The sequence below is a fragment of the Natator depressus genome, chromosome 2, assembly GCF_965152275.1.
Source record: "Natator depressus isolate rNatDep1 chromosome 2, rNatDep2.hap1, whole genome shotgun sequence".
Classification (NCBI taxonomy): domain Eukaryota; kingdom Metazoa; phylum Chordata; order Testudines; family Cheloniidae; genus Natator; species Natator depressus.
In genome coordinates, this window is record NC_134235.1 from 30,077,003 (window position 1) to 30,097,565 (window position 20,563).

Genomic DNA, 20,563 nt, shown 5'->3' on the forward strand with positions numbered 1-20,563 from the left:
GTGCAGGCGAGGGCTGGTAGAATACCTTGGTTTTCCTGATGTTGAGAAAGAGACCCTGGCTGTGATAGGCATCTGCAAAAAGATTTAGGGTGTTTTGCAGGTCAGCATCTGTGTGTGAGAATGATGCAGTCATCTGCATACTGAAGATCAGTGATGCCAGGTCTCATGGCCTTAGATTTTGTTTGGAGATGTCAGAGATTGAGGAACTAGCCATCCATATGATACTCAATCCTGATTCCATTAGGAAGGTGGTTACGGATGAGAATCAGGATCATGGCAAGGTAAATGGAGACATGTGATGGAGCAATGACACAGCCTTGCTTGACACCAGTGTGAATGATGAATGGTTTCCAACTAAAAGAATATCAAAAAATGCTGGGATTTTTAAGGTGGAAACATTCCAGAGATGTATCAGTTTCCACATTCATTAGATAGACACCACGTGATGGTTAGGGTTCTAGTCAGGGCTATGGGAGTCTCTGCTCTGATTCAGAGTGTCCTGGGAGGAAATCTCTGCTCTGAATTAGGTAGAGCAGGGACTTGAAGCTAGGTCTCCCACCTCCCCGGCTACATACACAGAAACAAAAAACTCAGGTTCCAAACAACAAAAATTAATATTTTGACACCTTCATGAAGTTGTTTGAAAAGGGTTTTTTGTTCCATTGTGGAAACCTCCAAAGTTGCTGTGAAATGGAACGGTCATCTTCCAGTTGGCTTCAGTTATTACCTCTATTTCTACCGAGTTCCCATTTCTAATTCTCGTGTTTCACCTTTTTAGTGCCCAGATAGTCTGTTCTGTACTCCCTTGCTTATAGCTTTCTGTAGTATCAAAGTGTTTCTGTATACCTTCCTTGATGAATATGTAATCATAAGTATAAAAACCCAAGGAAATTATCACTGTGATTATTAGTGGAATATTTTTTTCTACTTAAAAATACAAAACCATGAATATAAAAATGATGCAGTATGGCATTTTTTATAAAAAAAGTTATTTATCTCCCTAAGAATCCCATAAATTAGTGAAAAATATTTGTTTGTATTAATACTGATTGATATTTATTTTTCAGTAGTACCCTAAAGCTCCCAGAATCAGGGTCCCATCACGTTAGGGGCTATGTAACTATACATGAAGATGCAGGCACTGCCCCAAGGAATTTTCAGTCTATGGGTTGATCTTGCAAATTATTCTGCATGCATGCAACTTTATGCTTCTGATTACTCCTATTCAGGTCAATGAGACCCCTCTCTTGCATAAGATTATGCAAATATGTTTGCAGGATTGTGGTCTAGAGCCATGACACTGCAAAGACATAGGCACATACTTAATTTTATTCACTGTGATTAATCCCACAGGCATCAGTAGCACATAAAGTTATACATGTGCCTAAATATTTGCAGCATTGGGGTCTAAGTATGAGAATCTACTTTATAATTTTTTTTCTTTCTTGTGTAATACACGACAAACCAAATAGTCTCTTCAGTACACACTTTTGTCTATTGTTAAATCTCTAGATTCTGTTTCAGGAAGTTTTGCCTGACTGAAGAATGACTCTGAACAATTCTTAGAATACAACTGCATACTCCTGGCATAAGACTTCAGTTCTACAATGCCTTACTTTAAAAGGTATCAATTTCATAGTGCTGCAAAAGATAAAGATACCATTTCCCCCTATTTGAAAACTAACTAATGATCCCCCAAAGAAAATGTTATTAAACAGTTAAAGTTGTTTAGGGGTTTCTATGAGTGGGTGTTCCCTTTAGAAGCAAGTTAAGGCATTTATAAACATGCCTTAGCCCACACTACACAAATCACCACTTTCTCTTACAGCCTTCTGAAATAAGTCCAGTACACCTCCAACATGTACAATACAATATTGCCAGCCTCAAGAGATCAAGTGTCAGACCCCCAAGAATCATGAGATTTAAAAAACTTTCAACTCCATATTTTTAGTGTGTCTTGTGACTTTTTAATTTCTCTCTATTCTTCTTTGTGTGTGTGTGTGTGTGTGTGTGTGCGTGTGTGTGTGTGTGTGTGTGTGTGTGTGTGTGTGACAATTTCAGGTTGAAAAATCAACCTTTAATGCACACAAAAAGCCTCTCACTGGCTGCTCAGATGGAGACTCCACTTACCCTCTCCTCACCTTTAAGATAATAATAGGAAATGAATGGCAATTTCCCTGACTTGACCTTCTCCCTTCCTAGTTGATTTCCTTTGATAGAAGCAGCCTGGATGATCAATAGTTTGAGAACCACTGACCCGATTAATGCACCATGATTCAGACTTGCACATAAAATTTGTATTACTTTGTAGTGTTGATGAGTTACAGATATGCACATTAAAGAACTTTAAACTTATCTCAAACATCATACAAAGAACACTGTCACAGTAAAAACACTATGGGATTGGTATAGCCTTTTGCAAAAAGCAACACTTTCCTGATCTCCCAACCACCATGCACACTTTGCTGCCTGAGACAGCACAGACTCGCCTCACACCCAAACACACACACCACCTCTGCCTAACCCTGCTCTGGAATCCCTACTCAGCTCCCCACTCTTCCCACCACATTCTCTTGCATCCCATTCCCCTGCACCCCCTAAGTCTACCTTCTGCTCCCTTCATTTTCCCCATCCAACTGCCACAGTATCTATGTAGCCACCACAGAGTCCTTGTGCCCTGTTTAGTTCCCTGAACCGTAGAATGGCAGACACTCTGCCTGTGGTCATGGCTTCACTCTCAGGGCAGACAATGAGAGGACGTAGCCCACTTTATTAAAGGAAGCCTCATTTCCACGTTCAGATAGACTCTAGAGAAATGGTGGCCGCCTTGCTGCCTTCAGCCCTATTGACAGCAATAGGAGATGGTGGCCATATGTAATAAGAGAAATGTTGTGAGTTGGAAGTCTTTCATCATGTTTTCATGAGACAGGTTTAAAAAAACCTTCTAGCCCATGCTAGAGCTGCAGTAACTTTGTGAGTATTGGCAATACTGATGGTAACCTGAGTAGTTCACCACACTCACAACTGCATTATAATGCAAGATCTTCATTCTGACCTCAGCAATTTTATTGTATAGCTGTAAGATATTAGTGCACTGGTGAGCTTAAGATATGTTATTTCCCACAGTGAAATCTGAATTGAAGCTGTGTGATAGTGCCATACATAACGGGTTGATTCTCCCCTCATACCATTTAGACTTGTGCAACATGGATTTAACACAATACCATTCTGTTAGCATTTCACACTTATGTTGCATAATTGTGAATGACTGCACAAAGTGGAAGGCAATAGAGAATCAGAGCTATTGTATTTTTACTTGCTCCCACTGAAGTCCATGGCAAAAACATTGACAAACATCATTCAGAGCAGGATTGAACCTACAACTTCTACTGAAATCAAAGGAAACAGAATTAGGTCCCAACTATCTAGAGAAAAGAGTTTTGCTTAGACAGGTTTTTTTCCTTTCTGTATAGGTGGATTTTCAAGGAGATTTAACTACATGAAAAGTTTGGCAAAGTATTTTTCACCACTTTTGTAGTTAGAACAATTTTCATCATACTTTGAAGAAAAAATTCCTTACCTTCAGAGTAAATCAGCACTTTAAGTCAAACCAATTTTCCAAGCCAAAGTTATAGGAGTGCTAATAAAGCATTATAGAGGAAGGTGGTTGAAACGCAACTTAAAGACCACCATCTATCTTTCCATAATAAAATAAATTAGGATTCTTCCAGATGATTTTCTTTCTGGAAAAAGATAGAAATACAAAAAGAGTCCAGCTCTGGAAGAGCAAGGTAGACTGGGAGAATAAGAGAAGAGAATTATATAGTGACTGATTGCTTGTCTTTTCTATTATTCAGAAAAAGAACTCATCATTAAGGTAGTTGCATTCTCTCTACTCTACCTGCTTGGAAATCTGAAAAACTGTAGGTCTGCATTAGGTAGAAAGTGTTCATATAAATCAGCCAGAGCATATAGCTCATCTTTTTGTTTAAAAAAAAATGAGAGCATCTGTGTCAAGACCTAGACAAATACACTGACAAGCAGTCCAAAAATAAGAGATCTATTAACAGAATGGCATTTAAGGGGAATTATGCTGGTAGAGTTTGGAAGCAATTAGTAATATTTTTATATCAATGGTACTTCGTCCCTATCACTGGAATATTTGAGCACCTTGGAATTCTATTTATCTTTTCAACATCCCTGTGAGGGGAACACTAAGGTACAGAAGGATTAAGTAAGTGATCCAAGATTACACATGAAGGGTGCAACAGAGCAGGAAACTGAACCCACATCTCCTGTGTCCCTGACCCCAACTCACTAGACCATCTGTTATAAGCTTTTCCCCACAATAAATACTGAATCTGGAAAAAGCACAACTGAATACCTAAGCTGTTCCTTTCCCACAGGATATGAGAAATGTCTTTGAACGGGAGTTACTCATATTCTGCAAAGGAGAAATCAGGTATAAGCATAACAAAAATAACATTATGCTGCTCAGAACGAGAAACTGGCAATCCATAAAGTATCTAATCACAGAGATATCTGGGACACATTTACAATGGCTGATATAAGGCAATGCATTGTCACTCAGACAGTAATGCAAAGTATGGCCTGATTTATGCTTCACACTTTGATAAGGTGTCCTAAGGTTCTAATTTAATGATTGACAGATCCAAAGCCCACTGGAGTGATTGCCATTGACTAGAATGGGCTTTGGATCAGAACTAATTTCATGGAAAGCTTCAAAGCCAAAACAACATTTGATCAAAAAAGCTTTACAAAGGTGTAACTCTGATTATTTTAATAGTGTTATGTCGGCATAAAAATGCAGTAATGCAGTAGTGAATCAGGCCCTTGGAATTCATATTTGTAGTTCAAAGTGTGGAAAGGCATATAAGGGATTTGTAATTTAAAAATAATTGTTAGCTTCATATTTATATTTTACAGAAAACTAACCATGCCAAATTAATTTAACATTTTTATTTAAAATAAAAATTACTTAATAAATATACTTATCCCCTTTCAACTTCAAAGAAAGTCACACACATTGTCTAATTCTATAACACACCTGCTAGTAGGGATGTTGGTATGTTATTCCTGGTTTTCAAAGAGAGAAACTAATGCACAGAAAGTAGGTACCACAGATTTAGGGCACAGTGATAGTGAGGATAAGGTCTCAGGAGTCATTAACTTCTATTCCCATGCTCAGATAAGTAGATCATCTCTCCTTACAGATGAAATATTTCCTTAAGAGCATGAACATTATTTCTAAGAGCAATGAGCCAGATTACATATTTAGGATTGTATTTTTTTTTTAAATCCATGCTTCGTGTTTAGAATTCTCAGAGTCCATTGCAATATATCTAAGAGGAAATCCCTAAACAGATACGGTGTGCCAAATCAACTGGAAAAATGTTAACATTTCAGAAACACCTACAGGCAGCTAATAAACCAAGCATTTCAACTACAAAGTAAAAAAAAAAATCTCTGTTAAAATATGAAAGGGACACTCCTCTGCAAAACTTACAGTATGCGTATGTTTGAAATACTGTCATTTAGTTAGAAAGAAATATTTTCTAATCAAAACACTTTAGGCTACATTAGAGGTTTTCTCCATCTTTGAAATTCAAATTCAGGTTCAGTGGGAGTTGTAAACCTATGATCACACACATCAGGCTGTTACTATACTGTATATGTGTTATTTTTTAAACTGTATTACCTTCATTTCACCTGTTTCCTATGGAAAAGCTACTAGAAACAGAAGTCTTCAGTGTATCCACAGAAAACAAGGAGTATTTTTCAAATCAGAATATGTGTGGTGCTTGTGTTTCTGCAATAAAAATTGTATGGACCTAGAGGTCCTCCTGAGGGCCTCTCATGTGAACTATGTTAAGCATGTTGTCAGGGTTCATCCCCACTCTGAACTCTAGGGTACAGACGTGGAGACCCACATGAGAGACCCCCCCTAAGCTTATTTCTACCAACTTAGGTTAAAAACTCCCCAAGGCACAAATTCTCCCTTGTACCTTGGATTAGGTAACGTTTCCACCACCAAGTGATTTAGACAAACTCAGGAAAAGGACCACTTGGAGTTCCTACTCCCCCCTAATTTCTCCCCAAACCTCCTCACCCCCTTTCCTGGGGAGGCTTGAGAATAAACAAGATGAGCACAGACTAACCTTGGGTTTTTTTAGGACACACACAAAGAAACCCCAATAAGATTCTAAAAGAAACAGAACTTTATTATAAAGAAAAAAGGTAAAAGAAGCACCTCTGTAAAAATTAGATGGAAGATAATCTTACAGGGCAATCAGATTAAAAAACACAGAGGATTTCCCTCAGGGCCAAACTTCAAAGTTACAAAAAGAAACCCAGGAATACACCTTCCTCTCAGCACAGAGAAAATCATAAGCCAAAACAAAAATAAGCTAACACATTCCCTTGCTAGTACTTACTAATTCTAATGGAGTTGGATTGCTTGCTTCCTTGACCTGTGTCCGGCAAGCACACAGAACAGACAGACCAAAACCTTTCCCTCCAACTCCCCAGATTTGAAAGTATCTTCTCCCCTTATTGGTCCTTTTGGTCAGGTGCCAGCCAGGTTACCTGAGCTTCTTAACCCTTTACAGGTAAAAGGATTTTGTGCCTCTGGCTAGGAGGGATTTAATAATACTGTATACAGGAAGGCTGTTACTCTTCCCTTTATATTTATGACACATGTGCATAGTTGTTTATGGAATTAGGGCCTCAGCCTGCTCTTATGTTCAGATAATAGGAGTTTCCAGCCTCCTTTTACTTATAATGGTGCTGTTTTCCAGCACTTCATTGCTCTCTGTTTTCCCCATTTAAGGTCTCTCCAGGCCATATTTCATCAGACCTCTCATGTGGTATCTGTGACTTTTGGGACAGCACTTACACCTGAATCAATAGGAAAACCCTCCAAGTGCAGGAGGCAGAATTTATAACTGCTTTAGGCAAGGGATATAAATTACAACATTTTTTTCAGTCTGTGCACAAATGTTTTATGCAAGAATGTTTCTATATACCTGGACTCCAAAAGGATACATTTAATTAAAAAAAAAAAGCCTTGAAAGTCATGATGATCCATTCTTTGACCCTACAAAACTCAGGCACATCCACATTACAGGCTCCAAAACAACCAGCTGCAGAAATTGGGCTTAGTTCCTATCTCTTCTTTTTAACTCAATCTTAGAGTTTGTCTACATGGGGAAATAACCCAGAATAACTCCCTCCATGGACCCGTATTCCACGCTAAGTGCCTTTTTGCAGATTAGCTTAATCACTTCCAAAGTGGGTTAAATGGACAGTAACTATTGCTTTTTAAATTCACACTCTTGATTATTTGTCAACAGCTTCTCTGTGTAGACAAACCTTAAGTAAAGAGATAACCAAAAGGCTCTGGTCTGCCACTCAGAGCATAGCTGTCTTGTTACAGCCTCAGAAAGCTAAGCAGATGAAACACAGGAGAATATATGAACTGACCAGACTTCTGAATGCCCACATGGAAAGTACTGAAATTGCCATAAGGAAGCCTAATTTTGTGGATTTGTTGGGATGTTCAGTCCAACGGCAAACATAAATTCAGAAAGTAACAGCTGTATAATGTTTTACATTCACAAAGTGCTGTACTAATATCGGTCAAGATCTCAAGTGATATAAAGTGGCACATGTACCCCAACTGGTCCATTACCGACTCAGTCCTCTAAAAGCCCCTCTGAAGTAAATTACTACTGTTGTCCTTGTGTTACCAATAGAGAAACTATTTGTATATAAACTAGGGGTAACATACAGAAAGTTTACATGATTTGGTCAAGGCCACACACAGCAAATCAGTGGCAGAACTGGAAATTAAATGATTGACTTCTTAAGAAGTATGTGCTTTTAAAAAGGTTTGCAAATACCTCTACTTAGGCATCTATTCCTTTAAGGGTTTTCTTCTAACAGGACCTCTGAACCCTTTGAAGTTTGTCAGTCATCTATCAGAGCAGCATTTCTAAATTGTGGACTGTAGAACACCAGTATTCTTTGGACTCTGCTGATAGTTGTAGAAAGCTGAGACCTATTGCTAGCTAATCAGAAGGTGCTAGCTTTCCTTGTTTTTAGTTGTTAGACTGCAACATAAAACTGTCTAATGTTACTTTTCCATGTAAGCAAATGCTGCAATTCTCAAGGGAAGTTATCTGATCACCAGTAGGAGAAGAAGAGATGGCCTGGATCACTGCAAAAGGCAGGGCAGGTGGTCCATAACTCAAAGCACCATTAATTTGTGGGCCACATTATGGAAAAAATTTAGAACCCCTGATCTATGGGACTGTGGCCCAGTGAATATGGGCTGATTTTCGTTATCAGATGTGCCAGAAACCTTATGAGAAAACTTGCTGTTGCAAATGCTTGGGTAATTCAGATAAATTTGGGGAAAGCATCCAAACATTTGGATGTTTATCTGAACCAATTCTGAACTCTGTCTTTTGAGGTTCTCATTGCACTAAATAAAAAACTGTTTTTCTTATAAGAAAGCCAGCTATGCAACGTGATATTGGAAATCACCAGCTGTATGATTCTTTCTTCTGTACCAGTAAACATGACTATAGTACTGATTGTTTTCATTACCATGCATAGATCAATTCCTGGGCATTATTATCCTCCTGAACTGAATGCAGAAAAAGCACCATAAATAAAAGAGAAACATCAATAAATATTGCTTATGCTGCACAGCACATTAAAAATCCTCCTTAAAAATATTTCCAGGAACATATTCTCAAGAAAGAATGTTTAGATTGTAATAGACTAGGACCACAAGTGAGTGTCATAAATAGAGTTCAGCACCTTCATTGTAACTGACAATTGTTTAATGTATTTTTTTCCTTTTGGTGCTTACATTTAAATTTCTCACTTGCGTTTTAGGAAGCCCTCTAGTCGAGTTCTGGGATACAGAACTATAAAGGTTTAATACTGCAAGGTGCTGGAGAATTCCTGGGGGTACTGAGTGCTCTCATTTCTCACTGAAGATCTTGCAAATGGAGTAATATAAGTTACAGCAGTTAGTATCACACACCTGCATGCAGTCTTGGAAGAATTTCTTATCAGATATCTACAAATTATTAATAAATGGTCACAGAGAGAAAAAAACATATACATGCTTCATTTGCTCAGCATGCTCCAGGACACAACAGAGTTCAAGAAGTATCAGTTAGATTAGCTGACAATTAACAAAATTATTTCTGCACAGGAGGCTTCATCCACAAGCAGAGTTACAAGAGTTAAGAAGCATAGATTAATGTTGCTGGTAGGAGGCACATATTTAGCAATGGGTCTCAGATATTTGCTATTTTTAGGCCATCTTAATACAGAGAAGCTAGTTAATTGCTGCTGATGTGATGGTTCTGACATTTATTTACATAGAAGATCCTTTACACCATTCTGTCAGTGTAATTTACACCCACTTTAAGACCCATGCAAATATAAATCATGCCCACTTGAGGGCTCCTTATACTGCCAGAACAATGGCCTTTGTGTAAGTGAGCATCGGGCCCTACAAACTCTAGCCATTAAATGTAGATTAATACACATCTATTAATTCAATGAAGCATTGATGTTAGTCACTGAGCAAGGAATCCTCTTATAATCTAAACGTTTAAACTTAGCTTTTTCACAATCAGATTATACAAGGCAAACAAGGTTACACCTACAAAGAGAATTCCTTGAATTCATTTGGTGTAGGTTTCTATAATCAATTAGAAGGATAGTTCTGAAACTGTGGTCTGTGGACCATGAGTGGTTCATATAACACATGCTGGTGATCTGGAGAGCTGACTTACCACATGGTGCTGGCTCTGCTTGTTCCAGCTGTTATATTACGCTATGTGACAGGTAAAAATGCATTAAATATTTTTCTAATATTACTTCTTCCATATAAGAATTTTCTATGATTGTCACCAGGAAGGCAAACAAGAGGAAAGGTGGCCTGTAAGACAGTCTCTATTAAAAGCCTGAGAGAACTGTTAAAAACAAAGTTCTTTAGCTCCCCCCCCCAAAAAGGCCCAAAATTTAAAAAAAAAATTTCCTTGAAAAAGACACTTCTGGTTTTAAGAACAACAGATTTTGAAAAATATATTCTGAAAACTATCAGGATGGTAGAAACAAGAGTAAATTAAAGAAGAATGATAAACTACCTCTAACCATGGTGCAGTCACTAGTGATAAAAGAAGCCATTTACGAAGTAGGTGACAAGCTATATCTTTTGTGATTACATTAGTTGACTTAAGATAAATCTGAATGGAAGACAGAATGAGAGCAAGTGATGGAGATATATGCTATTAATTCCACATATTTAACCTTTAACCCTTTAAGTTTGTTCACTGTGTTGGACCCTAAGAAACCATGATCCTCCTCCCTTTCCTCTTTTTTGGGTGTGGGGATTAGGAGGTGGACAGGTGGCTGATAAGTCACTAAGAGGATATTTTCATGCATTTCAATTCCTCAGTGTAGGCAGATACATCTGAATCTAAATTCCTTTGTGTGACTAACGGGTCCTTTTCACACAAAATGAAGGCAAAGTGTAATGCATAGCTTCCTCCACTCTTGTAGGTAAGTAGTTCCCTTCAGATCAGAAGAACTTAATTTTATTTTCACTGCTAACATTTAGAGTGAAGTTTTCAGCTTCTAATTTCAGTTTTGCACATCCACTTTAGCATGCACAAAGGCTTGTAGGTCTCTTTTATGTGATCAAGCATCTGCAAAGCAGTTGGGAGCATACTAGCACAAGTATATGCAAATTCAGGGTTTTTCATGCACAGAGGGAGTACAAATCTAGCTTTGTGAATCTAGTTATTTCCACAAACGAAACATGGGATGTAAAAAAACACTTCAGATTTGTCCCTTAGAGTCCTGTATTTCAGGATCCTCTTGCAATGATCTGGTCATATAGGGAGTAAAGGATAGAGGGGCTGCAGAAGGCCAGGAGGCAGTGAGGCTACAGCGAAAAAGAGGACAGGAAGGGGTATGGATGAGGGCTTTGGGGGATAAGAGCAGGGACTGAAATGCCGGGCTCCAGGATGTGTAGTGGTGGTTTGTAAGGGAATGGTAGAGAGACCATGCAAAAGATGAGGAATATGGAAACACGGTAGGCTACTGTCACAGTCTAGGGAGGAGTCTCTGGTTAGGAATATGTTTTCAAAACATTTTTTGACCAATGCCTATTTGGGATCCTTATGAGATAACATCCAAATCTTAGTATTTAAAGGCTAAGCGTTATTATGCTTCTTTTACTATCTAAAAGGTGAAGACACTGATACCTACATTTCCTGTGATGAGGGTGGAGACACACAGAAGGCTTCCTTACAGGGCCATACCAAGGGCAATAACGACAAAGAGGTGGGTCGGGGTGGGGGAAATCTGTAGTCTGGTAAAACATCAGAGATGACTACATCTGACCCAGCCTTTTTACAAATACCACACCCAACAGAATTCAATTTCCAGGACCTTGAAATATGGCCACTCTGGGTAAGCAGATTGCAGCACTTCTGTCAGGCTTCCTGTTTAGAGCATCAGTCAGTGGAGAAACAAACTAATATCCTACTCAATACAATGGGACCTACAGTGGAGGACATTATCCTTGCCAGAAACTTCACAGCTGCTGAAATGAAACAATTTGATACAGTTAAATAAGAATTGGATAAGCATTTCATGCCATATCACAATGTGATTTTTGAGCAGGCACTATATCATTTAGGCAAGCAAGAGAAGGGTGAGTCAGTAAATGCTTGCAGAACAGCACTGTATAATCTAATCCAATACCGTGACTATGGGGAGATGAGCGAAGAACTTATCAGAGACAGACATGTGGTGGGGCTGAGGGACCGCCAACTTCAAAATCATGTCCACCTCACATTTGAGACAGTCAAGAGCAAGTCCTACAAAGTCATTACATAAAGAAGCAACAGACACAACTCAGAAGTAACTTTGAGGAGAAGCCCAAACACATGGGGAGGTAAATATCTCAAGTTCCTGAAAAACAATACCCATCCAGACCAGCACGAGCACAAAAGGATCCAGAGAGGGTTATGCTAACATGAAGTAAAGAAAAGGAATACAACAAAAGCATGAAAGTGTGTCCATGGTGTGGCAAACCACCTCACTCCAAATAATTTTGTCCAGGAAGGGTCATCACATGCTGTTGGAAGCTGTTTTTGAGACAATCTAAAAGACAGTGAGATATCATCTCCTATGGTTCCAGGATATGTACACAAATAACTACCATAGATTACTATGATTACCTAGGGAAAGTATAAAATAGACACAGGTGACGCTGTACCAATTCTTCCAGAACCACTGTATAGGTGGATGAAAGCACTAACACTTCCAGAGCCAAAAAAGAAATTGAAAAGTCTAAGACAGTCCAAATTAAATGTGTGTAAGCAGGGTCTGAATGAATTCTCTCCTGACAACTAGCTGGGAGCGGGAGAGACTTCATGAGCAAACTGTATTTACATGAACTCACCTACTCTGCTTTGATATTCAGTGGTGTTGCTCAAAGTAAGCAACTTTGGTTGGCATTGGGTTACAAATCACTTTAGTACTGAATGCAGGGGTAGTGAAATGCAGTTACCAATGTTGTTGTCATTATTGTATGAAAAAAGGGGACCAGACCTGTGCTTAACCTGTCCCAAATGAGGGGGTCTCCCTCAGCTGAGAGGACCTCGTTAAGCCAGGGACTCGAATGCCAGAGTCCTGTGAAAGTAAGACGGGTGGGGACAGGTGTCCCAGCCATGAGATATGGACTATTCCTAAGGGTCCCCGGTCTGATTTAACCTGTTCCTCCCCACTGTTCAATGATAGAGCTAAATAGGCTTCATTAGGAGCCTCTTTGTTATTTTAAATGCTCAATCAGAGCTGAAATCAGTTGTGGTGGGACCATGTTTCTGCCCAGTCTGCTAAGAGCTAAAAATCAGTAAGAGACTGACCTGCAGAGGTCACAGCAGAGAGGCAGGTGGCAGCAGAAGGTGACTGATGGGCGGCTGGCAGGAGTGGCTGGTGAGAGCGGGTGAGCAGGCGGGGTTAAATTTTTGATCTTGGATGAGCCACCCAAAATACAACCCTTCTGCCAGTTGGAGTGGGCAGCAAGAAGGGCCAGGTTCAATATCAAGAGGGTTCCTTTTCAACAATATAACAAAGAACCATCTCAAGCTCTCGCCCAGTAATGTGGGAAAATTTCACGCTATCATCTTGCCAGCCACCTGGTTGCCAGTCACCCACTCGCCAGTCTCACCGGCCCCCCGCTCACTGGTCTCGCTGGCCACCTGCTTGCCACTCTTGCTGGCCGGCTGTTCGCCATCCACTAGCTCACCGCTCTCCTGGTAATAAATATAGTAAATACTAATAGCAGTAAAAAAAACTAAGGAGTACTTGTGGTACCTTAGAGACTAACAAATGTATTTGGACATAAGCTTTCGTGGGCTAAAACCCACTTCATCAGATGCATGCAGTGGAACATACAGTAGGAAGATATACATACACAGAGAACATGAAAAAATGGGTGTTGCCGTACCAACTGTAACAAGACCAATTAATTAAGGTGGGCTATTATCAGCAGGAGAAAAAAAACCTTTTGTAGTGATAATCAGGATGGCCTATTTCAAACAGTTGACAAGAAGGTGTGAGTAACAGTAGGGGGAAAAATTAGCATGGGGAAATAGTTTTTACTTTGTGTAAAACCCATCCAGTCTTTATTCAAGCCTAATTTAATCGTGTCCAGTTTGCAAATTAATTCAAATTCTGCAGTTTCTCATTGAAGTTTGTTTCTGAAGGTTTTTTTGTTGTTAAAAAAGGGATCGAAGGCTGACTGAGTGACATGGGGTCCCCCCCATCTCCCCAATCATAGTCCAGGGAGTCTACGATCATGGTGGAACCAGCCAGGACCATCCTCCAGTGCACTGAGGGGGACTCCACCACCTGCACACGAATATTGGGGTTGTGTAGCAGGGATTCTGCAAGGAGGTCCTTGCCCTTGACGGCTGCCCCAGACTTAGTCACTGAGATTAACTTCCAGGTCCTGAGGAGGTCCTGGTTAAGGATTGACACCTCAGGTTTGATGGCTGCTGCAGCAAGAAGAGCAGGGAGGTTGGCCGTAGAAGCACAGACCACTGTAGCAACAGGTCTCTAGGGGGTGGAGGGCTGCATATTGTGAGTACAGCCCCACTCTATCCCTCCTTCTAACCCTATCCCTTCAGCATGGCCCAATCCACTTCTCCTGTGCTGAGGTTGAGTGAGATGGATAGGGAGGTAGGTGATTAGTCCCCATCTGCTTCTCTTACTGGGCAAAGCCCCCTCCTGACTTTAACTCTTTCAGGTTCCCTCACTACTGAGCTATGGGTTTTTCTAGAGCAGGCCTCTTAATCTCTCCTGTGGAAGCATTTCTACTGTGTACAAATGAAACAGTCATTGGGCCAGAGCATGTGAGAATGACTCCATAGCCCAGTGTTTAGAGTACTCACTGAGGATGCAGCAGAACCAAGTTCTACTCCTCCTGCTCAAATAAATATTTAATTTATGTATACAGAAATAACTTCAATGGGAGAGACTGAGAGACTAGTCCCAGAATACCCCATAACCAAGTACTCACCTAGGAGGAGTAAAGACCCAAGTTCAAATCCCTTCTCTGCAGAAGGGAGGAACTGAACCTGAGTCTCCCATATCCTGAGTGAGTTCTAACCACTGGGCTAAAAGTTATAAATGGCTCCTCCTCCTCCATTTTTTTCTTGAAAAACAGCTGACCAGGCTTAAGCGCCTTACCCAGCAGAAGTTTCATGGTTATTAATTCCATATGAAAACATGAACCTAATTCACTTTGAGGGGTGGAGGCTTAGGCTACACCCCTCTCCTGGGCATTTCCTATTGGCTAGTTTAGTCAGCACTCTGCTCAGCATGTTGGCTTTTTTTAATCCCATTCTTAGACCCCTGAGTCTCTCCATGCATTGTATAGGGAGCCTAGGTGCCTAATTTAGGGCTAAAAGAAAAGGAGGACTTGTGGCACCTTAGAGACTAACAAATTTATTTGAGCATAAGCTTTTGTGAGCTACAGCTCACTTCATCGGATGCATTCAATGGAAAATATAGTGGGGAGATTTATATACATAGAGAACATGAAACAATGGGTGTTACCATACACACTGTAAAGAGAGTGATCACTTAAGGTGAGATGTTACCAGCAGGAGAGCGGGGGGTGGGGGGGACCTTTTGTAGTGATAATCAAGGTGGGCCATTTCCAGTAGTTGACAAGAACGTCTGAGGAACAGTGTGGGGTGGGGGGTGGAATAAACATGGGGAAATAGTTTTACTTTGTGTAATGATCCATCCACTCCTAGTCTCTATTCAAGCCTAAGTTAACTGTATCCAGTTTGCAAATTAATTCCAATTCAGCAGTCTCTCGTTGGAGTCTGTTTTTCAACTTTTTTTGTTGAAGAATTGCAACTTTTAGGTCTGTAATCGAGTGACCAAAGAGATTGAAGTGTTCTCCATTTAGGGCTGTGGATTACAATGGGTGGCAAGGCACCTAAAAGTTAGGTGCAGCAAAACTGAGCATTGCAATGCCTAAATTCGTTTTTTGGATCTAGCCTAATGAGACTGCACAGGCAGACAGATCTGATCATGTGGATCAGATTACAGGAGATTGGCCCATATTAAAATAACAGTAATTTGCTTTTTGATGTTTTGTAGTAGCACATGGTTGACCAGGAAGCCTCTACTGTCAAAGTGTGAAACTCCTGTGTTTCACAACATAATTAAAAATGTTTGATTACTGTGCAAAATTATTCCAATTTAAATTCAATTTCACTGCCATTTTACAACCATTGTGTCATTTTTAAAGTTTTCCAATCATCTGAAGAATTTTGAAGGAAGTTTCTTTATATTTTTTTTTTAAAATCAGGAAGTAGTTTTCTCTATTTTACTCACAAGGTATACCGAGCAAACTTCAGTGACTAAAATGGAATTTTCTTCTCCCATAAACCTGACAGTTAAATCTTCTGCTTTTTCTCTCACTGTGAAGCATTTACATCTTCAAATGTATTCTAAAGGAAAAATAAAAAAGTGTTAAATGAATTTTTAAAAACTGTCTATAGATGTTTGCGTATTGAGTGTAATGCTTAGAGCTTCTATGTCACTTTATCGGTTCAAATAGCTTTTCAAACCTTAACTAGTTAATCATAATAAAATCATAATAATGTATATTAGAAATTTGTAATAAGTCACTTGCTGACCATTAATCTCTGTATTATTATTGAGCTAGAATCTTAAAATTTGGTTCACTCATTTGTTGTGGGCCACTGCACACAAAGAAAATTAAATCTCACCTTTTCAACAGATGTCACCAAAAGTCCATCAGCCATTTTTCTCAATTACGACCATTTAAGTGATTTCACATGTTAAATAGAGGTATCAATTTACAAAAGCAAAATAAATTTGTCCTCTATACTGATTTCATTAAGAATGGTTGTCTCCAATTTATAGAAATAAAAATCTGTTCTATTTATTGGGTTTTAGCCAAAAAACAAAACCAAAGCAAAACAAAACAAAAAAAAATAATAAAAAAAAAACTTTAGTTTCAGTGCTTTGTTATTTAAGAAACAATGTAGTTCCTCATGGACAGTTATATGTTGCAGCAAGGATGTGTTTGATCTTGTATTGATGGAATGTTAGTGGCAAAAGAGAGGAATGAGATATTTGACCTCATCTCCTTCACTTCCCCATCTTTAAAGAGGCACAAGTAATTGCATGTGCATGTGATATTAATATAGTCTGCCTGCCACTTCTATAATGTTTTCTATTGTGGAGAAGGTACTTAATTTCATTTTTTCTATCAATTAGAAAACATAAGGAGTACTTGTGGCACCTTAGAGACTAACCAATTAATTTGAGCATAAGCTTTTGTGAGCTACAGCTCACTTCATCGGATGCATCATAAGCAGTGTTACTAGCAGGTTGGAAATCTGCACATAAAGTCAAAATACACCTCTATGCAGAGGTGAACTTCATGTGTTTTTGAATAAGGGGATTGATGAAGATGATATCATTCCTTTTATTGAACACAGGTCTCTCTCTAATTAAAAATTAATACTGTCATAACACTGAAAGTTGGATCTTGCTGAAGTGGTGTGAATTTTTTGTATGCACTAATGGCAATAGCCATATCTATCATTATCATAAATATAAAGGGAAGGGTAAACCCCTTTAAAATCCCTCCTGGTCAGAGGAAAAAATCCTCTCACCTGTAAAGGGTTAAGAAGCTAAAGGTAACCTCGCTGGCACCTGACCAAAATGACCAATGAGGAGACAAGATACTTTCAAAAGCTGGGAGGAGGGAGAAAAACAAAAAGGGTCTGTGTCTGTCTGTATGATGCTTTTGCCGGGGACAGAACAGGAATGGAGTCTTAGAATTTAGTAAGTAATCTAGCGAGGTATGTGTTAGATTATGATTTCTTTAAATGGCTGAGAAAATAGCTGTGCTGAATAGAATGAATATTCCTGTCTGTGTGTCTTTTTTGTAACTTAAGATTTTGCCTAGAGGGATTCTCTATGTTTGAATCTAATTACCCTGTAAGGTATCTACCATCCTGATTTTACAGAGGTGATTCCTTTACTTCTATTAAAAGTCTTCTTGTAAGAAAACGGAATGCTTTTTCATTGTTCTAAGATCCAAGGGTTTGGGTCTGTGGTCACCTATGCAAATTGGTGAGGATTCTTACTAAACCTTCCCCAGGAAGTGGGGTGCAAGGGTTGGGAGGATTTGGGGGGGGAAAACGTGTCCAAACTACGTTTTCTCAGGAACCCAGATAAAGTTTGGTGGTGGCAGTGGAAGTCCAAGGGTAAAATAGTTTGTACGTTGGAGAAGTTTTAACCTAAGCTGGTAAAAGTAAGCTTAGGAGGTTTTCATGCAGGTCCCCACATCTGTACCCTTGAGTTCAGAGTGGGGAAGGAACCTTGACAATCATACATGTGAACTGTTATTAATTGGTACTATCGAGAATCTAGTGTTACCTAATCTAAAGGTAACTTATGTACAGACCCTTCACATATGATTCAAACATGAACTGAATGGAACATCTCTAGAAGTGAGAGAACTTTAGTCTCCTCGGTCCTTCCATCATTGATTGACTATGAAGTTTGTTGTTTTTTATAAAGTAAAGTGAACACTTTATTCTACTCTGAAAGAGCAATAGTTTTTCATTTGTAGCAGGATTATGTATCCTATCTAGGATGAATGAGACTGAAACCACCAACACATTTCATATAGGCCTCTGCCAAAGACAAATGACAGGGAATTTTGATCATTTCCAACCTGGGCTGGTGTGATAAATGAAGAGGGGAGGAGCTCCCTTTTATGGACACCCAGCTAGGCAGTAGCTATAAAATCCCTCTTAGTAGCTGTTCTCTAATTGCTCTACCTGTAAAGGGTTAAAAAGTCTCACTGCTATGCATAGGTAAAAGGAAGTGAGTGAACAAATGGCCAAAAGAGCCAACGGGAATGCTAGATTTGTTTTAAAATGGAGAGAAGACTCCCCTTTTGTCTATCCATTGTTGTTCTCCCGGGGAGAGGCGGACAAGCAGCAGTTATACTGTAAGACGCTTGGGCCAGGTCTGAAATTATCATCAGTATCATACCGAGAAACGACTAATTTAAAATCCCAGATATGTAACTTGATCAGGAAATGTCTAGGAAGACGCGATTAGGTTTATCCCTTTTATTTCTTTACGGCCTGTGGATTCCTCTATGCTAACCCCAGGTTCTTTTGTTTTGCTTGTAACCTTTAAGCTGGACCTCAAGAAAGCTATTTTTGGTGCTTAATCCTTGTAGTTGCTCTTTTAAAATCTAGCAATAGCCTGAGTTCCGAGATGTATTTTCTTTCTTTTTATAAAATAAAATTTACCTTTTTAGAGAGCAGAATTAGATTTTTGTGTCTTAAGAGGTTTGTACACATGTTGTTTAATTAGCTGGTGGCAACAGCTGGTTTCCTTTTTTTTTTTTTCCCCTGAGCTCTTTCCCAGACCGGGAATGAAAAGGCTTGAAGGTACCTCACAGGAAGGAATTCCCAAGTGCGCCTTCCTGGGCTCTCAAAGGGGTTCTGCACTTGGGTGGTGGCCCCATCTACCAATCCAAGGTCAGAGGAAAGCTGTAACCTTGGAAGTTTAATACAAGCCTGGAGTGGCCAGTATTAATTTTTAGAATTCTTGCGGGCCCCGACCTTCTGCACTCAAAATACCAGAGTGGGGAATTAGCCTTGACAGCTGGAATCAAATAGGTGACTCAGAATTACTTATGAGTCTGATCCAACCCCCACTGTAGTTTAGGACTCCCATTGACATCAGTGAGTTTAGGATCAAGCCCTATGTGAGAACTGTCAAGTACAATGACTCTGTGATCATTTGCATCCATTGCTGGCCATGGTATTGAAGCTGTCATAACGAATAAAGCAAATGTCTAAAGCAGATTTCACTTGCAAGTAAACACTCAGTATATTCCCTGTTTTAGTTCCACGCTTTCATAGTGTCCAATGACACAGGAATATTCATAAGTCCATACAGAAGCATTTGGGAGATTTTGATTATGAACATTTCTCAGTAAAAGTGAAGCATTATACAAAAGTTAATACATTCTGCACATTATTGTGACAAGCATTCCCCTATTCCCTCCCCCCAGCACCATGTTTACTGAATGTGCCACCATTTTGTCAACTTCACATTTTTCCCTCACAACAGAACAAAAAAATTTAGGAAAAGGTAAATTTACAGAAAATACTTTTAATACTGCACCAAGTAAGAAGTGATTTTTTTCTGCCTCAAAAAGCAAGTTTTGCCAGCTTTTCTTTCAGTACAAATCCTCTCACCTAGTGCTACCTGGCAATAATCCACATCAGCCATAGAACTGAAAATCACATTGAGGCATCCAAAAATAACCCTCTTTTCTGCCAACCTGATGTTAAAGTGAATTTATATATATATATTTTTAAGCGTAAGTAAACTACAGTGTCTGATGGGGAAAGAAAATAGAGTAACTTGAGTAATGACTGCAGCAACTTTCTAAACAATACCCTAAGTTTATGCTATATACATTATTATTTATTTGTATTATGGTAGCATCCCAGTTGAGATACAGTGCACAAACGTGGGGTGAAAGACTGTTCCTGCCCTGGAGAATACCCAATCTAAATAGATAAGCCAAATTGTGGGAGGGAAAGACATGAGGAGGTGAAACCCAAGATCACACAACAGGTCAGTGGCCAAACTAAGAAAAGAACCCAGGTTTCCTGATCCAGAGCCTTATGCTTTAGATGACATTGCCTTCCCCATATCTCATGCACCCGTAAGGTGCACCACAGTAATAACATACTTGAGCTATTAGGAAAGCTGCGTTATAAATTGTGATTCATAGACACACATGAATATTTTGGGGATCATTTGATGGGAGCAAAGGTAACTACTGTACAGCACTGATACTGGGAATTGGCTAGAGATAAGACTGTTCATGTAAAGTACTGTATGTGTCACA

At 39.3% G+C, this 20,563-nt stretch overlaps 1 long non-coding RNA gene across 1 annotated transcript in view; it reads right to left on the reverse strand.

Moving 5' to 3' along the window:
- Window positions 1–20,563, reverse strand: part of LOC141981296 (uncharacterized) — a 169,802-nt gene that overhangs the window by 18,087 nt on the left and 131,152 nt on the right. The gene's annotated exons all lie outside the window — the stretch shown is intronic.